Here is a 5,585-nt window from a genome sequence, read left to right on the forward strand (position 1 = left end):
GGATGTAATCTTAATCACACAGGCAAGGCTAAGTAAGACTCTAAATAGCTGGCAAAGCCCATGCCCTTTGAAACCTGGAAGCTTTCATTTGGTCCCAGGCCAGGAGGCACTTTGGGCAGCTCTTTGGAAATAAGAAAGCCTCTGGAGCATTTTCTACATTGCCTACCTGGATCTGCAGGTCCTTGCTATTGGGTGTGGAGAGCACTCCCTGCTTGAGGCTTCTGGTTCCAGGTTCATTGCAAAGGGAGCTCCCACTGTCCCCAACCTACAGACTGCTATACTTCTTCCATGGGAGGGCTTTTTGCAGAGCTGACACCTTGGCCAATGCTTGAAAAGACCAGAAAAATTGACTTGTGTGTCCCAGGCATCTTCCAAGGTCACAGGGATTCAGTCACCAGCCACAAGAGAGGAAGGCTCTGAGTTTACTCAGTTTGGCCTCATTCTCCCACTCCCACTGCTCAGCAAGATATCCAGGCTGGCCAAGCTGTTGATCAAGTCTCCAAAGATCTTATACATTTCGGGCTATTGTACCACCTGTACTTAAATCAGGGACTCAAAGCTGAGCTAGAATTCATGTAGTCGACTATTGTCGAACTGCAGTATCTTATGTAGGATCCACATGTTTTTGGCTTTAAAATCATCCCATGCAGGCCAAAGCCCTGCTTGAGCCTGATGGAGATTCACCAGCACTGGCCCTGACTTATTATCCTTTTCCTTGTATTTTTCCACCTTGGCCTATGATCTCCTACAATCCTACAAGGATGGCTTTGCCATTTCACTGCCATGTAAGACTATGGAAGACACTACCAAACTTTTTAAAGGACTCAACCACTCTGTTTTGGATCTGGTTCACCTTTTCCTGTTTGAGGGCATGCATCCACTTCACGGCCATGTCTAGGGCTGTCACCAAGTTCAGAAAGCCCTTGCCTTGCTCACAAAGAGGGATGGAGAACAAGTACAAGGATCTCTCTCTCTTCTTCATGTCCTTCTGCAGCCTTTTGCTCTGCTCTTCAAGATGCTGGAGTTTCCCATACTCCCTTTCAAAGTTTCTCTCCACTGTCGTGGGGACAATCTGTTTTTTGGGCTTCCCAGTCTTGAAAGGAATACAGTTCATGGTCCTGATCCTGACCCTGCCATGAGGGTCCCCAGCTACAATTCAGTCCTCCTTCCCCCCCCTTTTTAAAGGAGACTTCACTTAGAGTTAAAAATTATGCCAGGGATTAAGTCAACACGAACATAGGTGGAAGATATTACATATATAAAAGAATCTTGCAGAGGGTCATATCAATGCCAAAGCAAGAAGCTAGGCGCAAGGAAGCATCCTCCCCTACAGGTTTCAGAGGGAATATGACCCTAAAGACACTGGATTTCAAACTTTGTGCCTTCAAAACTATAACACAATAAATGTTTATTGTTTTAAGTCATCTAATTTGTGGCACTCTGTTATGGCAGCCATAGGAAATTAATGTATATCCTCTACACAAATGATTGCCCAGCAAATTAGAGCATTTTAACTCATTTGTGTTGATATAAATTAAACTCTGGGAAGAATGCTCTTTGCTGTTGGCTGGAGGTGCTCAAACACAAGAAGACCATTCAGTGGTGATGCTGTTGAGAAATATTATTTCTAAGACTCCCGCTTACACCAGATCCTCTGACCTTCAATAAGATATGAAGAACTTGGAAGGGAAGCACTCTGGGTTTATATTACAAGTTTGGAGATGGCTCTGACTCATGTTACCAGTTCAGTCAGAGTTTTATAAGTTTGCCCGGTCTTATAAGCTCCAGTCATCAATTAGGAAAATATTTTTTTAAGTGCTGCTAAGATCTTTTTCAATGATATATCCACTTTCAAACAAAATTTGCCTTCCATGTGCATTGTGGATTGAATTGCTTTGTCTATATCTTGCCATTTTTTAGCCCTAAGAGGAAAAATGTATGTTTCAGATATAAAATAACCCTCTTGAACCAAGAAAGCAAAAGGAGACTCACCCAGGCCCTCCAACAGAGCCCCAAACTCTTCACCTCCTCTTGGATGACATTCGAGGACTATGCTGTTGAAACTGCCAACATTCGAATGAAGCAAATTGCACCAATTTCAAATTTCTCCTCCTGGGTATGTTTCTTGTTGGAAATGAAGCCCCCTGCCTTTTTGTTGTTAAAGCAGTCTCTGTTCTTTTCTTCCGATTATCCCCCACTATTGAATATTGATTTATCATTTTCATAAAACTGCAAATGGGGGCCTGTTGCCTGAGACCAGTCATAAATTATGAAAATGTGTTCAGCTCCCTATAGGGACTGACTTCTTATGGGGAGAGTTTCACAGAGCTAAACTTAAGTGCTTCGCATGGGTTTTCCAGGTTCAATGCTTCTGACCCTCTGATGAGGAAGGGATTAACATTTGCTAACAACCTAGTAGGGACCAACTTCTTGGCATGTTACTTACTTTAATGATATTAATACAATGGTGCAGAATCACGCTCTGCACCAGCCCAGGATGGTTTAAAGACTTTCTCAAGGCTAGGAAAGGGATAGAGCAAGGTTCAAACCTAGCTTTGCCTCTGAAATGTAATGCCTTTCCATGTACTGCATTGTCTTTCATTCTAAAGTGCAATAGTAATATCTTGGTAGGGGTGGATAGGGTAGTTTTCATTAACATCAATGTAAGCCTTATGCTCTTCAAGTTCTGATAGATTTGCTCCAAGGAGCCATTAAGAAAGGCCACTACTCCAAGGGTTATAAATTAACACTTTCTTCATACACAGCTATACGCAGCTATTTAAAACCTGGATAATATCTTTCTTAAAATAAGTATCAGTTTTCTGGGTATTTATGCTCTGTCACTCTTGGTTTTTCCATCCTTGACTCCATTAATAGAATTTTTCTTAATTCCTTTTCTCTTTTTATGGCTTTGTAAGAGGCTAATTTGCAGGCAAAATTGCTAATTTTACAGTTGCTTTCTGCTTTGTCAGCATGAGGCTGACTCTCAGGGCTATTAATAGAAGAATAGGATTCCCTTTTCATCCTTTTGCTCTTGACTGTTGTAAGAGGTGGGACAAAATCCATTATTTAATAACATTTGTTCTTCTTGAAAGGTCATCATTCCGGCCTTTCAGTTTCCACTCAACTGTAGCAGTATCAGCAGCAACAGCAGCCACTTTCTCTTCCTGAAAGGCTTCTGGAATTCTTCCAGGTTATACAGTTGATATAAAACCGTCTTTGAGATCCACCTTGGGAATGGGGTCCAGCTGGGAAATCTTCTTCATATTTCTGTACATTTTCCAAGTAGAAATGTCTAGCTGTAAGTATTCATAAGTGCCCCAGCCACCTACACTCCTGGAATTGATGCTGAGTTTGGGATACATCACTTAGGAATTCTATTTGGATGCTATCGCAGAGGATAGAAATAACTGGCCAACACAAGATGGAAATTTATGTTTTGAATAAAATGTATCTTAAAATAGACACTCAGGATTTACCAATCCTGGGGTAAACTCCCACTGTCATCGGAGACCCAGGGCCCTTCTGCTGTCAAGTTTTATTGTCACTCTCATGTGGTTTTCCATCCTCAAGGTTGACCTATGGTCTCAGCCACTGCACCCAGGACTGTGATACATGATTCTAAGAAGGTCAGAAAATATAAGCAAAGGGTAAAAAGGGACATATGAGCTGTTTATCCATTTCTGATGGAACTTCCCAGAAGTCCTCCTAACAAGCTACAAGTCCTCCTCAAGCTACAGGAGAGGCTGGGAACCACAGTCTTCTGGCTGGGTGCATGCTGCCTCTAATAAAATCCAGACTTTCTTACTAAAGAAAAAGGGGAGGACAGTATTAAAGACGCCAGCTGTCTGCTGCATAGGACTCAGAGAATGACTAGAGCCAGTAAGACTTTATTGAGCACCTATTTTATGACGAGAAATGAATAGAAAGTTTTGCTTAATTTCTTTAGGTAACAAAAGCCTACCTACCTTTTGCTCATGTCGTCTTCTTAGCCTACAGTGTGTTCCCTTTTCCTGCTCACCTAAATACGTGTGTTAATTATTCAAAGTTGTTCTCAAATATCACTGCTGTTTGATGCTTCCCTAAAGACTGTTCCCAGGAAGAATTCATTGACTACTCGGCTCTGTCCCTATACACTTTATCTTTACCTCTATTATGCCACTTACTTCCTCAGAGGCAATATGCTGAAGTGAAGATAGGGAGGTAGTGCCAACCTCACACCCCCATCTGCCACCTACTAGCAGCGGGGCACATACTTTTGCCCTTGAGTTTTCTGTCTTCAGAACAGAGATCACTTAATTCCATCTCAAGGGCTTTTGTGAAGATTAAATGAGATAATGTGTGCAAAGCACAGCTGCAGGCAATACTTATTTTACTTTATCTTAGCATGCTGCTTTATGTGCCCTTTAGGAGGTGCAGAAACAAAGAAATAAACTTCTAAGCCACTATTATTTTGTGGGGTTTCTTTTTAGAATATTAAACAGAAGTTTAATATTCTAATTAATAAAGTTTCGGGAGATATATGATTCCTATACCTTTCATTAAAACCCTATTTAAGATATATGTTGTGGGGTGCCTGGGTGGCTCAGTCAGTTAAGCGTCTGCCTCAGGTCATGATCGCTCCACTTGTGGGTTCGAGCCCTGTGTTGGGCTCTGTGCTGACAGCTCGGAGCCTGGAGCCCGTTTCAGATTCTGTGTCTCCCTCTTTCTCTGCTCCTCTCCTGCTCATACTCTGCCTCTTTCTCTCAAAAGTAAATAAACATTAAAAAAATTAAAAACTAAATTAATAAAGATGTACCTCATGCAAAGGAGAAAGAGATCAAAATTCAGTGGTCAAAAGTGGGGACCTTTAATATGAAAAGACACAATGAATACTAATCCAGGCAGCCTAGTATTAAGCCTGAATAATTATAGTTATAGTTAGAAAACCATTTCTTGGAAATTAAAAATACATAAATATGAAAATAATAATAGATTAACTATAATGGAAAGGTATAAAATGTCCAGATCCTATAAATAGAAACAAAAAATAGAGCAAAAGAGCTGAAATTGATGAAGGTAAAATCATGTGATTTGTCTTCATTTTTCACCAGGGAATTAATAAGTAGAATTATGTGAGAATAAATAAGATTTTGTAATATAGCACATATTATTAAATATAAATGTCAGTTAAAGTTATAAATATATTTCTGAATGAAGCTAAATTTCTAGATGAGAAGAGCAATCACAAAATTCTCTACTATGAATAAAGATAAATGTTTTTTTAAGTTTTTTAAAGTATATTTATTTATTTTGAGAGAAACAGAAACAGGGCAAGTGGGGGAGGGGCAGAGAGACAGGGAGAGAGAGAGAATCCGTGCTGTCTGCACAGAGCCCAACACAGGGCCCAAATTTATAAAACCATGACATTACGACCTGAGCCAAAGCCAAGAGTGAGATGCTCAACTGACTGAGCCAACCAGACACCTCAAGATGAAGTTTTTAAGGGAAGGAAAAAGGACACATTCTTTAAAAAATTCCAGAAAATGGAAAAGATATATGTAGGATCATAACAATTTTGTTAAGGCAATATTTAGTAATTACAA

The 5,585-nt window shown here is 40.3% G+C and overlaps 1 pseudogene; it reads right to left on the reverse strand.

Annotated features, from left to right (window-relative positions):
* Positions 1–391: 391 nt before the first annotated feature.
* LOC115297669 lies at positions 392–1,114 on the reverse strand (annotated as a pseudogene).
* Positions 1,115–5,585: the final 4,471 nt, after the last annotated feature.

The sequence above is a fragment of the Suricata suricatta genome, chromosome 8, assembly GCF_006229205.1.
Source record: "Suricata suricatta isolate VVHF042 chromosome 8, meerkat_22Aug2017_6uvM2_HiC, whole genome shotgun sequence".
Taxonomy (NCBI): Eukaryota; Metazoa; Chordata; class Mammalia; order Carnivora; family Herpestidae; genus Suricata; species Suricata suricatta.